The sequence below is a fragment of the Hylobates moloch genome, unplaced genomic scaffold (assembly GCF_009828535.3).
Source record: "Hylobates moloch isolate HMO894 unplaced genomic scaffold, HMol_V3 SCAFFOLD_6, whole genome shotgun sequence".
In the NCBI taxonomy this organism is placed as follows: Eukaryota; Metazoa; Chordata; class Mammalia; order Primates; family Hylobatidae; genus Hylobates; species Hylobates moloch.
Window position 1 is genome coordinate 81,529,310 of NW_026652281.1, and position 16,550 is coordinate 81,545,859.

The following is a 16,550-nucleotide window of genomic DNA, read 5'->3' on the forward strand; positions in this document are numbered from 1 at the left end:
AGTGATCTCAGCTCACTGCAACCTCCGCCTCCTGGGTTCAAGTGATTCTCCTTCCTCAGCCTCCTAAGTAGCTGAGATTACAGGTGCATGCCACCAAGCCTGGCTGATTTTTTGTATTTTTAGAAGAGACAGGGTTTCACCATGTTAGCTGGACTGGTCTCGACCTCCTGATCTCAGGTGATCTGCCTGCCTTGGCCTCCCAAAGTGCTGGGATTACATGCATAAGCCACTGCGCCCGTCCCTTTTTTTTTTTTTTAAGACAGGAGCTCACTCTGTCACCCTGGCTAGAGTGCAGTGGCATGAACATGGCTCACTGCAGCCTTGACCTCCTGGCCTCAAGGGATCCTTCCACCTAAGCTCCCCACCTCATAGAGCTTATATTCTAATAAGGTCAGGCATACATTTGTCACGTATTAGAAGACTGCTACAAGGCTCTGGGGAAAAAGAGCTGACTACATCATTAAATAGGTGGTCAGATTAGACATCAGTGAGGCAGAGAGATCTAAACAGATAATTTTTTTTTTTTTTTTGAGAAAAGAATCTCAAAAAAAGAGATGGAGTCTTACTGTGTCACCCAGGCTGGAGTGCAGTGGCGCGATCTTGCCTCACTGAACTCTCCATCTCCCACGTTCAAGCTATTCTCCTGCCTCGTACTTCCGAGTAGCTGGAACTACAGGCATGTGCCACCACACCTGGCTAATTTTTATATTTTCAGTAGACACGGGGTTTCACCATGTTGGCCAGGCTGGTCTTGAACTCCTGACCTCAGGTGATCCATCTACCTTGGCCTCCCAAAGTGCTGGGATTACAATGTAATATCTTTTATAATAAACTTGTAAACGTAAGTATCTCCCTGAGTTCTATGAACCACTCTGGCAAATTAAATCCAAGGAGCAGGGAATGGGAACCCTGATTTATAGCCAGTCAGAGTCAGAAGCACAGGTAAAACAACCTGAGGCCTGCGGTTGGCATCAGAAGTCAGGGGCAGTCTTGTGGGACTGAGCCCTCAACCTGGGGATCTGACACTATCTCCGGGTAGATGGTATCAGAATAGAATTGGAAGACACTCAGCTGGTGTTCTCTGCAGAATTGATTGCTTTCTTGGTGTATAGGCGGAAAGTCCCATACACTGTGGTGTGCAAATAGAGGAAAAACAGTGCTTTTTCTACACAATGCTATAACATGGGTGAACCTTGAAAACATGATGCTAAATAAGTCAGACAAAGCTATCTGTATGTTTCTACTTACATGAGGTACCTAGAATAAGTAAATTCATAGAGACAGAGAGTTGATTAGAGGTATCAGTGGGTAACTTATTCCTAGGGAGAGGGGAAAATGGGAGTTTTTACTTAATGGTTACAGATTTTGTGCTGCTATAACAGAATACCTGAGACTGGGTAATTTATAAAGAACACAAATTTATTTCTCTAACAGTTCTGGAGCCTGGGAAGTCCAAGATTCAGGCACTAGCATGTGGTGAGGGCTGCTTTCTGCTTCCAAGCTGGAGCCTTGGATGCATCCTCCAGAGGGGAGGAACACCTTCCATCAAGTCCTTTTTTTTTTTTTTTGAGATGGAGTCTCACTCTGTCGCCCAGGCTGGAGTGCAGTGGCATGATCATGGCTCATTGTAGCCTCAACTTCTAGGGCTCAAGTGATTCTCCCACCTCAGCCTGCTGAGTAGCCTCCTACCACCACGCCTGGCTAATCTGTTTTTCTTTTTTTTCTGAGACGGAGTTTCGCTCTTGTTGCCCAGGCTGAACTGCAATGGTGCTATCTTGGCTCACTGCAACCTCTGCCTCTGGGATCAAGCGATTCTCCTGCCTCAGCCTCCCAAGAAAACTGGGATTATAGGCGCCTGTCACCATGCCCAGCTAATTTTTTTTTTTTTTTTTTTTTTAAGACGGAGTTTCACACTTGTTGTCCAGGCTGGAGTGCAATGGCGCAATCTTGGCTCACCACAATCTCCGCCTACCAGGTTCAAGCGATTCCCCTGCCTCAGCCTCCCGAGTAGCTGGGATTACAGGCATGCACCACCACGCCCAGCCAATTTTGTATTTTTGGTAGAGATGGGGTTTCTCCATGTTGGTTAGACTGGTCTTGAACTCCCGACCTCAGGCGATTCGCCTGTCTCGGCCTCCCAAAGTGCTGGGATTACAGGCGTGAGCCACCACACCCAGCCCACGCCCAGCTAATTTTTATATTAATTAATTAATTAATTAATTAATTACTTTTTTTTTGAGACAGAGTCTCACTCTAGTCACCCTGGCTGGAGTGCAATCTCTTGATCTTGGCTCACTGCAACCTCCGTCTCCAGGGTTCAGGTGATTCTCCTGCCTCAGCCTCCTGAGTATCTGGGATTACAGGAGTGTGCCACCACACCCGGCAGATTTTTGTATTTTTAGTAGAGACGGGGTTTTACCATGTTGGCCAGGCAGGTCTGGAACTCCTGACCTCTGGTGATCCACCCGCCTTGGCCTCCCAAAGTGCTGGGATTACAGGTGTGAGCCACCACACCTGGCCTAATTTTTGTGTTTTTAGTAGAGATGGGGTTTTGCTATGTTGGCCAGGCTGGTCTCGAACTCCTCACCTCAGGTGATCTGCCTGCCTCGACCTCTCAAAGTGCTGGGATTACAGGCATGAGCCACCACGCCTGGCCCATGCCTGGGTAATTTTTGTTTGTTTGCTTGTGTTTTAGAGATGGGGTTTTGCCACGTTGCCCAGGCTGGTTTCAAACTCCTGAGCTCAAGCGATCGGCCTGCCTCAGCCTCCCAAAGTGCTGGGATTACAGGCATGAGACACCATGCTTCGCTGGTTTTATCACAGTTTTTAAAAAGTAATAATATAGTAGGCCGGGCATGGTGGCTCATGCCTGTAATCCCAGCACTTTGGAAGGCTGAGGCAGGCAGATCACCTGAGGTTGGGAGTTCAAGACGAGCCTGACCAACATGGAGAAAACCCGTCTTTACTAAAATACAAAAATCAGCTGGGCGTAGTGGTGCATACCTGTAATCCCAGCTACTTGGGAGGCTGAGGCAGGAGAATGGCTTGAACCCAGGAGCCATTGGTTGTGGTGAGCTGAGATCGTGCCATTGCACTCCATCTTGGGCAACAAGAGTGAAACTCCATTAAAAAAAAATTAGCCGGGCACAGTGGCTCACGCCTGTAATCCCAGCACTTTGGGAGGCCGAGGTGGGCGGATCACGAGGTCAGGAGATCGAGACCATCCTGGCTATCACGGTGAAACCCCGTCTCTACTAAAAATACAAAAAAATTAGCCCGCGTGGTGGCAGGCTCCTGTAGTCTCAGATACTCAGGAGGCTGAGGCAGGAGAATGGCGTGAACCCAGGAGGTGGAGCTTGCAGTGAGCCGAGATCGCACCACTGCACTCCAGCCTGGGCGACAGAGCAAGACTTCATCTCAAAAAAAAAAAAAAATTAATATAGTAAACAAAAACTCACTGAATTGTACACTTCAGATGGGTGAATTGTATGGTATGTGAATTATATCTCAATAAAGCTGTTTCAGAAAGTTGTGGGTTTTTTTTCTTTTGAGACGGAGTCTTGCTCTGTTGCCCAGACTAGAGTGCAGTGGAGTGATCTCAGCTCACTGCCACCTCCACCTCCAAGGCTCAAGTGATTCTGGTGCCTCAGCCTATGTTTCAGAAAGTTTTTAATTTGGATGAAGTTCAATGTGTCACTTTTTCCTTTTATGAATTATGCTTTAGGTATCAAGAACTCTTTGTATAACATTAGATCCTTAAGATATTCTTCTGTTTTTTTCTGAAAGTTTTATAGTTTTTACATTTTACATTTAAGTTTGTAACTCATTTGGAGTTTATTTTTGTGTACGGGTTTTTAGGGTTTTGTGTTTTTGTCTATGGATGTCTAATTACTCTACACTTGATCTTAGCCAAAAGGCCGAGAAGCGATGGATGTCTAATTACTCTAACACTCGCTGTTGAAAAGCACCACTGAATTGCCTTTGGTTTTTTTAATTTTGTTTTGTTGGTTTGTTTGTTTTTGAGATGAAGTCTCATCTGTCACCCTGGATGGAGTGCAGTGGTAAGACCTTGGCTCACTACAACCTCTGCCTCCCAGGTTCAAGCAATTCTCCTGTCTCAGCCTCCCAAGCAGCTGGGACCACAGACAGGCGCCACCATGCCTGGCTAATTTTTTTTTTTTTTGAGACAGAGTTTCGCTCTTGTTGCCCAGGCTGGAGTGCAATGGCACAATCTCGGCTCACTGCAGCCTGCGCCTCCTGGGTTCAAGCGATTCTCCCGCCTCAGCCTCCTGAGTAGCTGGGATTACAGGCGTGTGCCACCATGCCGGGCTAATTTTGTATATTTAGTAGAGACAGGGTTTCTCCATGTTGGTCAGGCTGGTCACCGACTCCTGACCTCATGTGATCCGCCCGCCTTGGCCTCCCAAAGTGCTGGGATTACAGGCGTGAGCCACTGCACCTGGCCATTTTTTTGTATTTTATTTTTATTTTTTGGAGACAGAGTCTTGCTCTGTGGCCCAGGCTGGAGTGCAGCAGCACGATCTTGGCTCACTACAAGCTCCGCCTTCCAGGTTCACACCATTCTCCTGCCTCAGCCTCCCGAGTAGCTGGGACCACAGGCACCCGCCACCATGCCCGGCTAATTTTTTTGTATTTTTAGTAGAGATGGGGTTTCACCGTGTTAGCCAGGATGGTCTCAACCTCCTGACCTCGTGATCCGCCCACCTCCGCCTCCCAAAGTGCTGGGATTACAGGTGTGAGTCACCGTGCCTGGCCATTTTTTGTATTTTTAGTAGAGATGGGGTTTCACCGTGTTAGCCAGGATGGTCTAAATCTCCTCACCTCGTGATCTTCCCACCTCGGCCTCCTAAAGTGCTGGGATTATGGGCGTGAGCCACTGCGCCCAGCCCTAATTTTGTTTTTTTTTTTGGACGGAGTCTCGCTCTTGTCGCTCAGGCTGGAGCGCTGTGGTGTGATCTCAGCTCACTGCAACCTCTACTTCCCAGGCTCCAGTGATCCTCCCACTCAGCTTCCCAAGTAGCTGGGACTATAGGCACACGCCACCCTGTCTGGCTAATTTTTGTATTTTTTATTAGAGAAGGGGCTTCGCCATGTTGCCCAGGCTGGTCTCAAACTTCTGAGCTCAAGGGATCCGCCCACTTCGGCCTCTCAAAGTGCTGGGATCACAGGTGTGAGCCACCGGGCCCAGCCTTGCATGGGTTTAATTTTTTTTTTTTTTTTTTGAGATGGAGTCTTGCTCTGTTGCCCAGGCAGGAGTGCAATGGCGAGATCTCAGCTCACTGCAACCTCTGCCTCCTGGGTTCAAGCGATTCTCCCGCCTCAGCCTCCTGAGTAGCTGGGATTACAGACATGCGCCACCACACCAGGCTAATTTTTGTATTTTTAGTAGAAATGGGGTTTCACCATGTTGGCCAGGATAATCTGGAGCTCTTGACCTGGTGATCCGCCCACCTCTGCCTCCCAACGTGCTGGGATTATAGGCGTGAGCCACCGCGCCCGGCCTTTTTTTTTTTTCTTATGTTAAATAAACAACAAAGAACTGTGAAATAAAATATATAGCAATACAAGGAAAAACATGAGAAACACTTTTATTGGAAATATTCTAACACATTTTCTGAACAAATAATCAAAAAATAAATAAGGATAGAAAATATGAACATATAAATTTCTTAACCTGAAAACAAACAATACATCTTCTTTTCAAGTTTCATGGACAGTGGACAAAATTAAATAATTATTAAGCTACAAAGAATATTTTGGTAAATTTTGAAAAGTAGAAATTCTAGAAACCATTCTCAGATCAAAATGCAATACAACTAACAATAATGTAAAACACACCGCTTAGAAATTTTGAAACATAAGTAGCATCTCAAATTATCCTTAGGACAAGATGTAAATCAAGAATTAAAAAAATTAAAAAACAGACTATTTAGAAAATAATTTAAAAAGTAGGATTAACAGCCAAAGCTATATGCAGAGGTAAAAACAGCATTAAATGCTTTTAGTGTCAAAAAGAGAAAAAAAAATGAAACGAATTAAGCATGCATGCAAGTTGAGATTTTGGAAAGTAGCATAAAAACAGTTCCCCCAAAAATGGGAGAAAGGGAATATTTGAAATAGAAAACAGAAAAAACAAACACTCAGAGGCCTGAGAGGCAGTGGGATGAGCTTTCTGCCTGTGGACAGAGACACGCTTGGGGGCATCCCCGCGGGCTTGGTCCCCTGGCGTGTGTCATCAGGCCTGTCCCCTCTCACTCCTCGAGCTCCGCCTGGTGTCCTCTCCTGCTCCCAGGGCTGAAGCTCCTGTGTCTATGTCATCACCGCACACTTGAACATCCTGTGCCTGGATTGTGGCACTCTACAGGTTTCTCTGCAACTAATTATTTTCACTTATGACTCACTTACTAGTAGACTTGACAGGACAGGAACCATGTCCTGATACTCATTGGATCCACAGGGCCTGGTAGGCATTGAGTTCTTAATAGACATTATGAGTGGAAGAATGAGTGGATGGGCTCAAGCACTGATTCCTGAGTTGCATCTGGCCCCATTGCCCAGCCACAGGCCGGAAGCCCATGTCCTGAGGCCTGGAATGAATTAGTCCAACAATAAGAGGACTAACTATGCAGGTCCACCTAATGGACTGTTGTGTTGACAATGTCAATAAAATATGACGTAGTGGGGCTTTGATTGTTTTTCTTTTTCCTTTTTTTTTTTTTTTTTGACGAAGTCTTGCTCTGTCGCCCAGGCTGGAGTGCACTGGCACGATCTCAGCTCACTGCAAACTCCGCCTCCCGAGTTCAAGTGATTCTCCTGCCTCAGCCTCCCGAGTAGCTGGGATTACAGATGCCTGCCACCACGCCCGGCTAATTTTTGTAGTTTTAGTAGAAACAGGGTTTCACCATATTGGCCAGGCTGGTCTCGAATTCCTGACCTCATGATCCACCCGCCTCGGCCTCCCAAAGTGCTGGGATTTCAGGCATGAGCCACTGCACCCGGCCTTTTTTTCTTTTTTTAAAAATTTTTTTGAGATGGAGTCTTGCTCTGTCCGCCAGGCTGGAGTGCAGTGGCATGATCTTGGCTCACTGCAACCTCCGCCTCCCGAGTTTAAGCGATTCTCCTGCTTGGGCCTCCCAAGTAGCTGGGATTACAGGCGCCCGACGCCATGCTTGGCTAATTTTGTATTTTTAGTAGAGACGGGGTTTCACCATGTTGGCCAGACTAGTCTGATTTTTTTTCTTATTTCCTCTTTTTACTGAATAATCAAAGATTTCTTGTGTGAAATGGAAAATAGTCTTCTCCTCAAGTCCCAGTTCAAACGCCATCTTCTCTGAGGACCAACCCTGATTTCTCCAACTAGAAACACTCTGGCCTATCCTGGGCTCCCAGAGCAGCTGCCCCTCCCTCTGGTCTCTTACAATTTCTGCCTTTGGTTATCTGTGTCCTGCCAAGGGGCTGTCAGCACCCCATAGGAAGGACTGCATACTTCCTGGATGCCTGCACCCCAGGATGTTCATTCTGACTTGAACCCACCCTCTATGGGCCGTGCAGGGTGGGAGGGGACAAGATACAGTTTTGAATGAGCAGTGGCCTGAGTGACAGAGACCACACTGAACTCAAAGCATGCCAGGGCAGAGGATCATGGTCCCCAAACAGACTCCAACAAGCCTTGGGGACCAGCCTGTGCACACTCACACCTGCTGTGTTACACCTGGCTGGGTAAAGGTCCCAGGAGCAGGTTGTATAGCTCTAGCTACAATGAGGCAGGGAGACGTGGGTTTGCTATTACATCACCAGGGGCTGGTGAGTGCAGTTGAGACAGGTGTTTTAATCATCGTTTTTGCACCCAGATGAACAAGGAGAGGGCATTCAGGCATGGCGACCCACCTGAGCCACCTCCAGGGGCAAGAGATGAGCAGATTTACTTTAGAAAGGACGACAGCATCAGCCACTGCCACAGCCCCCCAGATCATCTGTACTTGGCTGTCAGGACAGTCCTGCTGAAACGCCAATCACACCTGTCATTCACTTCCCTGCCCAGGACTCTTCAGTGGGCTACCCAGCGCTCAGCATTCAGCCTGACACTCCAGACGCCATGTGCCCTGGTCCCCACCTACCTCTCCACTGCAAATTCTGGCCATACAGCCCGCACCTCCAAACAGTGCACTCCCATCTCAGTCCACATTCTCCCCTTACAACATTTCATCCAAGACCATGGATTCATAGCCTTAAGTTTTCTTCTGGTCTGGACTTCTGTGTCAGCTCCAGAGTCTAGTTGTCTCACTGACCCCTTCACTTGGGTGCCAGAGAACACTGGATGTTCCAGACCCCTCAAACTCAACGCATCTAACACCTCCCCCGCCACCCAACCCCTTACTCTGCGTGTCTTCCCTGTATCAGTCAACATCACCATTCCCCCAGCTGCTCCGGTGGCTCTCAACTCTGCCCTCTCTTGACTGTGCGTTCAATCCACCACTAAGTCCTGCTGATTCTACCTCCAATGTTTTTACTTTCTTTTAGAGACAGGGTCTCACTCTGTTACTGAGGCTGGAGTGCAGTGGCACAATCATGGCTCACTGGAGCCTCAAACTCCTGGGCTCAAGTGATCCTCCCACCTCAGCCTCCTGAATAGCTAAGACTATAGGTGCACAGCACTATGCCTGGCTAATTCTTACTTTTTTTTTTTTTTTTTTTTTGAGACAGAGTCTCGCTCTGTCACCCAGGCTGGAGTTCAGTGGCGCAATCTCGGCTCACTGCAAGCTCCGCCTCCCGGGTTCACGCCATTCTCCTGCCTCAGCCTCTCCAAGTAGCTGGGACTACAGGTGCCCGCCACCACGCCTGGCTAATTTTTTGTATTTTTAGTAGAGACGGGGTTTCACCGTGGTCTCTATCTCCTGACCTCGTGATCTGCCCGCCTCGGCCTCCCAAAGTGCTGTGATTACAAGCGTGCGCCACCACGCCCGGCCGATTCTTACTGTTTTTTTTTAAGAGACAGGGTGTTGCTATGTTGCCCAGGCAGGTCTCAAACTCCTGGCCTCAAGCGATCCTCCTGCCTTGGCCTCCCAAAGTGTTGGGATTACAGACGTGAGCCACAGCACCTGGCTTCCAATGTTTCTCTTACCTCCATCCATTCCCTCCCCATGTATGTCACAACCCTAATCTAAGCCACATCTCCCACCTGGACTACACAAGGGTCTCCCTGCTTCCTCATCTGTGCCCCTATAAGTGCATTCTCATACAGCAGTCAGAGTGATCTTATCTGTAAACTGAATCATGCCACTACACTGAAGCTGGGATGAAATCCAGGCTTCTAGTTTTAAGGAGCTTCCAGCGGCCAAATCTGGGACAATCTGAGCACCAAAATAATTAAGACTAATAACTAATTATAAAATTTATTGGAAAATAATATAAATCCAAGAGTTCCTATTAATAGTGAATCCAAAATAAGTGGACAGAAGAATGCCAAGTGTTGACTAATAAATGTGGAGGGAGTCCTGGAGTTGAGTTACTATTCTGTAACCATCGTGATTCTTAGTCAGGCAAGAATCATCAATAGGTGTTAAATCTCATCTATTTAACTTTTGATGTGGAATAGGATATAGTCATGGTTATAAAATACCTCCTCATTGATTACTTGTTACAAGGGAAAAATAGTAACTCTAGATTGGAGAAATCAAATAACCTTGAATTGGTGATCAAAATTAAAATCACCAAGGAGGGGCTGGGTGTGGTGGCTCATGCCTGTAATCCCAACACTTCGGGAGGCCGAGGCAGGCGGATCACCTGAGGTCAGGAGTTCAAGACCAGCCTGGCCAATATGGCAAAACCCAGTCTCTACTAAAAAATACAAAAATTAGCTGGGCCTGGTGGTGGGTACCTGCAATCCCAGCTACTCTGGAGGCTGAAGCAGGGAAAATTGCTTGAACCCAGGAGGCGGAGGTTGCAGTGAGCTGAGATCACACCACTGCACTCCAGCCTGAGCAACAGAGCAAGACTCTGTTTAAAAAAAAATCACCACGGAGGAACAGACAGACATGTGTGGCTTTAGCTGTTACACTGAGAAGGACACAGTATCACTTACACAGTCTTCCAGCCAGGAATGCATAACCCATATATTATAACGAAGAAACAAGCAGACAAACCCCAAATGAAGAATGTTCTATTAAGATAAAGGGGAAGATTGAATTCTTCAATAATATCAACACCATGCAGACAAAGAAAGGCTAACCATTCCCGATTAAGGGATACTAGAGAGAAACAACAACCGAATGCAATACATCATTCTTAGAGTGGATCCTGTGCTAGAGGAGAAATGCCATCTAAAGGGTGTTACTGAGACAAGTGACAAGATGGGAGGTAAATTAGATACCATATTGGATCAGTGTGAAATTTAATGCAGTGGATAACTGTACTGTGGGAGGAAACACACACTATTTAGGGGTAGAGGAACATGAGGTCTGCAACTTATTCTCAACTAGATCGGAATCAAAGTTGTCTGTATATACCTTAAATAGAGAGATGGCCAGTGACAGAGAAATGGGGTAAAATGTGAACAGCAGGTGAGTCTGGGACAAAGGCTATGCAGATGTCCATTGTACTATTCTTGAGACTTTTCTGTAACTTTGAAATTATTTCCAAATAAAAAGTTAAACCAGGAAGGGCATGGTGGCTCATGCCTGTAATCCCTTTGGGGATTTGTAAGCACTTTGGGAAGCCGAGGAGGGTGGATCACTTGAGGTCAAGAATTTGAGACCAGCCTGGCCAATATGGTGAAACTTTCTCTCTACTAAAAATACAAAAATTAGCCAGGTGTAGTGGCGGGCGCCTGTAATCCCAGCTACTTGAGAGCCTAAGGTGGGAGAATCGCTTGAATCTCGGAGGTAGAGGTTGCAATGAGCCAAGATCACGCCACTGCACTCCAGCCTGGGGACAGAGTGAGTCTGTGTCTCAAACTTAAGAAAAAAAAAAAAAAAAGTTAACCCAAAACCTCCAGGCTCCTTACTGTGGCCCACAAGGCTCTGCCATCACCCCTGCCCAGGCCACCCGGCCTTATCTCAGCCCATGCCCCTGCATGCTCAGCTACCACTATAAGGATTGCCTTTCAGTTTCCCCACCATACCATGCTCTTTCCCACCCTTGGGTCTTTTGTGCCTACTCTTGCTTGTCTATGGAATTCTCCTCCCCAACTCAGATCTCAGGGAGATAGTAATTGTCACTTTCTCACAATGACCTTCTTTGATCATCTTAATCTAATTTAGATCGACAATATGCTTTTATGGCACCAAGAACTTTTCCTTCATGACACTTATCACAGTTTATAAGAGTGTATTTTGGGGGATTGCATGACGTCTGTCTTCTCCAACAGCCTGAATGCTCCCTGAAGCCAGGAATCCTGTTTGTTCTACACATGAATGCATCTTTCCACCCCAGCAGCTGGACCTGGCATGCAGCTGGGCATTCTGTAGCCAGCTGACTGATTAAATGGTGAATTCCACTCTCCAAGTTCACCCCCAGACTGTTGGTAGCTCTCAGAGAACACACTCTGTGGTCTATCTCTAGCCCTGAGAACTCATTCAAGAGCCTTCGTCTTTGAAGGCTTTCTAAATTCCCCACCACTACGCCACAATTTGGAACTAAGAGGCCATGGTAGGGAGGAGGTGGCACTTGAGAGGCAAGCTGTGTTAGGGGAGACATCACGAATGAGACCCAGAGAAGGGATGTCAAGGAGGCAGCTGGCTGCTCAGGCTGGCGCTCAGAGGGGCAGTCTGGGTTAGACTGAGAGAGGACCAACAGCTGGAGCTGCACACGTAAAGGAGATCTTTCACAGACCCGTGCAGAAGAAAGAGTCTAAGGACAGGGCCCAAATGAGGCTGACTTAGGGCTAAGCAAGAAAAACAGCCCTGGAAGCAAAGAAGCAGTGTCCAGAGAAGTAGCAGTAATATTCAGAGACAGAAAAAGTTGTTACCTTGGCCGGGCGCGGTGGCTCACGCTTGTAATCCCAGCACTTTGGGAGGCTGAGGCGGGCGGATCACGAGGTCAGGAGATCGAGACCACGGTGAAACCCCGTCTCTACTAAAAATACAAAAAATTAGCCGGGCGTGGTGGCGGGCGCCTGTATTCCCAGCTACTCGGAGAGGCTGAGGCAGGAGAATGGCGTGAACCCGGGAGGTGGAGCTTGCAGTGAGCCGAGATTGCGCCACTGCACTCCAGCCTGGGTGACAGAGCGAGACTCCGTCTCAAAAAAAAAAAAAAAAAAAAAAAAGAAAAAGTTGTTACCAAAGGCAAGAAAGGAGGACATTTAGGCACTGAAACCATTTGGATTTTTTTCTTCCTTGTTCAAAATCAGCAGTCTGGCCCCTGGTGGTTGAGGCAGGCTGGTGGAGTTAAGAGCTTGGACTGTAAACTAGCCAGGCGCAGTGGCACACGTCTGTAGTCCCAGCTACTCGGGAGGCTGAGGCACGAGAATCACTTGAACCTGGGAGGTGGAAGTTGCAGTGATCCAAGATTGTGCCACTGCACTCCAGCCTGGGTGATAGAGCGAGACTCCGGCTCAGAAAAAAAAAAAAAAAAAAAAAAAGAACTTGGACTGTGTCTGAATCCTGACTTCATAATATATTAATATCAGTTGTGTGACCCTGGGCAATGGACTTGACTTTCCGAGACTTCAAGCCCTCATCTGTACGTTGTTGAGGGGCTGCTGTCAGAATGACATGCAATCCTCTCTGGAAGGCCCTTTGAGCCATGTTTGGTCTACGGTCTAGGCAATGAATGACATCGTGGTGCATGCACAGTGCGAGAGGGTGCACTGGTTCCAGCAACCAGGAATGTGTCCTAAGTTCCGCCTTTCACCAATAGCAGTTTCAGACAAAAGTCAGAGCCCTCCAACCACCTTCTATTACATGTCCCCTTCCTCTGATGTGGCCCCTAATTAAAAACAAAAACAAAAACAGATAGTGGGCAGGTTCCATTTAACATGATCCTTCCTCTAAAGCCTCTTTCTGAAAAATCAGTTTTCTCCCTGTCTCCAAGGGTGCCCCAAGTCATACCATGCCAGGGTTTGCCCTCATGACTGCAATTAACCCTTAGCTGAGAGCATTTTGCACTGTTTTCCAGCTACCCATGGTGACACTCACCTCAACACAGCTACCTTCTGTGGACATAGGTAAGTATTCTCAGGCCCCTTACTTGGGGATACCATTAATGTCTGCCCATAGCTTCGGACCATCCCATCTCTGAAGGCAAGAGAAGTGTGTGGCTACCATTTCACAGCTTAGAAAGCACTTCCCCAACACAGCCTCCCTTTCATCCTCACAACTGCCCGGTGAGGTAGATACAGCAGGTAACAGCTACAGTGGTTTGCGTTTATCAAGCACTTACAATGTACCATGTTCTGTGTTAAGCATTTTCATATGTGATCTCATTTAAACTCATGAAAACTCTATGAAGATGATGTTTGCCACAATCATCAATCAGTGCCACCACTTTACAGAAGAGAAAAATGGAGCGGTTCGCAACTTGCCTCAAATCAAAGAGGGAGTAAGTAATAGAGCCAGGATTCAAACCTCAGACTGACGCCAGAGCCACACTCTTAACCCTCCTACAATATTGCCTCAAAAAGCAAGCATTGACTCCCCACACATTATTCATCCATTAAATTGAAGCTCAGAGAGGTAAAGTGACTTGCCCAAGACTCGCCACCAGGAGCTGGTAGAGCCAGGACGCACACTTGGATTCTCTGGCTCTGAGGCCCCTGAAACCAAAAAGGCAAGATTCAATGTTGTAGGTAAAATTCCAGCAGCAGACTTGACTTGCCGATGCTGCTCAGCCCAGAGTACTGTTTCTTTTTCTTTCTTTTTCCTTTTTTTTTTTGAAACAAATCTCCCTCTGTCACACAGGCTGAAGTGCAGTGGTGGGATCTCAGTTTGCTGCAACCTCTGCCTCCTGGGTTCAAGCAATTCTCCTGCCTCAGCCTCCTGAGTAGGTGGGATTTCAGGCACGCACCACCATGCCTGGCTAATTTTTGTACTTTTAGGAGAGACAGGTTTCACCATGTTGGTCAGGCTGGTCTTGAACTCCTGACCTCGTGATCTGCCCGCCTTGGCCTCCCAAAGTGCTGGGATTACAGGCATGAGCCACCGCGCCCGGCCTTTCTTTTTCTTTTTTGAGACAGAATCTCACTGTGTCATCCAGGCTGGAGTGCAGTGGCACAATCTCTGCTCACTGCAACTTCCACCTCCCGGGTTTAAGTGATTTTCCTGCCTTAGCCTCCCAAGTAGCTTGGACTACAGGTGTACAGCACCATGCCCGGCTAATTTTTTTTTTTTTTTTTTTTTTTGTATTTTTAGTAGAGATGAGGTTTCACCATATTGGCCAGACTGGTCTCGAACTCCTGACCTCAAATGATCCGACCGCCTTGGCCTCCCAAAGTGCTGGGATTATAGGCATGAGCCACTGCGCCCAACCCCAAAGTAGTGTTTCTATGCAGGAAATCCCTCCTGGAATTTATCAAGAAATCCGTATGTTCTTCTGAATCCCAAAAACAATCAGTCAAGAAATTGAGAAAATGGGGAAAAGCATTACAATTCTCCTGTGAGAATTAATGCTTAACAATCAACACAGAGGCATTCCTGGCTTAAAGAAATCCACTAATGCCAAATTGAAAGCAAGAGAAGGCAATGTTGACACACGGAGTCTAAAGTTAAGGTACTGTAATCCGGGTACTCTGGGAGGCTGAGGCAGTTGGATCATTTGAGGTCAGGAGTTCGAGACCAGCCTGGCCAACATGGCAAAACCCTGTCTCTACAAAAAATACAAAACTTAGCCGGGCATGGTGGCACATGCCTCTAATCCCAGCTACTCGGGCGGCTGAGGCACAAGAATTTGCTTGAACCCAGGAGGTGGAGTCGAGATCGCACCACTGCACTTGAGCCTGGGAGCTACAGCAAGACTGTCTCAAAAAATAAATAAATAATGTTAAGGTAGACATTTCCAGAATATGGGACAAGAGTACCTAGGAGATAAGTAGTCAAAATACTTTTTGTAGCTGTTGACACACTAAAAGTATATTTGTGGTTCTACCTGTTGTTAAGAGCGAGTCATTCTCACAAATATTAATGTTTACGTGCACTGTATTTTATACAAATCCTGCAAATGATGTTCTAATCAATAACAAGTTTTGGAAACAAATAAGTCCTTAAACTGGCAATTTCTCTCCCTCTCTCTTTTTTTAAGAGACAGGGTCTTGCTCTGTTGCCCAGGCTGGAGTGCAGTGGTGCAATCATAGCTCACTATAGCCTCACACTCTGGGCTCAAGTGATCCTCCTGCTTTGGCCTCCCAAAGTGCTGGAATTATAGGCATGTGCCACCATACTCAGCCTAAACTGGCAGTTTCAACTCGTGATTCTGTGTAGTGTTGTTAATCTTGTCAAATATTTGAACATTTCGTTATTTAAATACTACCCAACAAATGTTCGTTGGCATTTTCCAGTTATTGAACATTTGCTACGGCCTACAGTTCTTTGTAACTACTACTAAATGTGTATTTCTTATTTATTAAAAAATACAGAAAGTGGCCGGGCATGGTGGCTCACGCCTGTAATCCCCACACTTTGGGAGGCTGAGGTGGGTGAATCACCTATGGTCAGGAGTTTGAGACCAGCCTGGCCAACATGATGAAACCCTCTCTGTACTAAAAATACAAAAAATTAGCTGGGCGTGGTGGCACGTGCCTGTAATCCCAGCTGCTAGGGAGGCTGAGGCAAGAGAATCACTTGGACCCGGGAGGCGGAGGTTGCAGTGAGCCGAGATCACACCACTGCACTCCAGCCTGAGTGACAAGAGCAAAACTCCGTCTCAAAAGAAAAAAAAAATACAGAAAGTTATGAAAAATACAGAATAACATGCTTTCAGGAATTCCCCCAAATTCCATTTTTTCATTCCCAACTCCTGAAGATTAGTTTCCCTTTTGGGAACTTGGAAATCTTAGTCCAGAGGAACTGGATGAACTTCCCAGACAACCCAGTGGGATGGCAAACGGAGAGAGGTCATCCTTGTTGGCCTCCAGGAAGGCTCTACACAGGAGCTGGTCCTGGAGTGGAGCTTCCTTCACCAACATCACCCTGGTGACGACTGAGAAAAGGGAAAAGGTCATTCCAGAATTCCGTGGGCTGAACCTAAAGCATTGGCTTGAAGCGTGAAATTTCTGTGTCATCTCAATCATTGGTACAAATGTTAACTTTCATCCCAGGGAGTATCTACTCACTTCAGTGGAAAAAGCGTTTTCTATAATTCACCAGAGAAAAATGAATGCTCTCCATAAGTGGAGGCCCTGTTAGCCCACGGCCTTAATTAACCCCGCTGTGTCCCAGCACGAGAAGTGGTACTGCATTGCTGACTTTGGGCAGGTTCCTTAACCTCTCAGAAACTCAATTTCTCCATCTGCAAAATGCAGATAATGAGAATATCCGTGCCATAGAGATGCAGTGAGAACTAAATTACATCAGTCACAATGCCTGGTACAGAGTAAACCC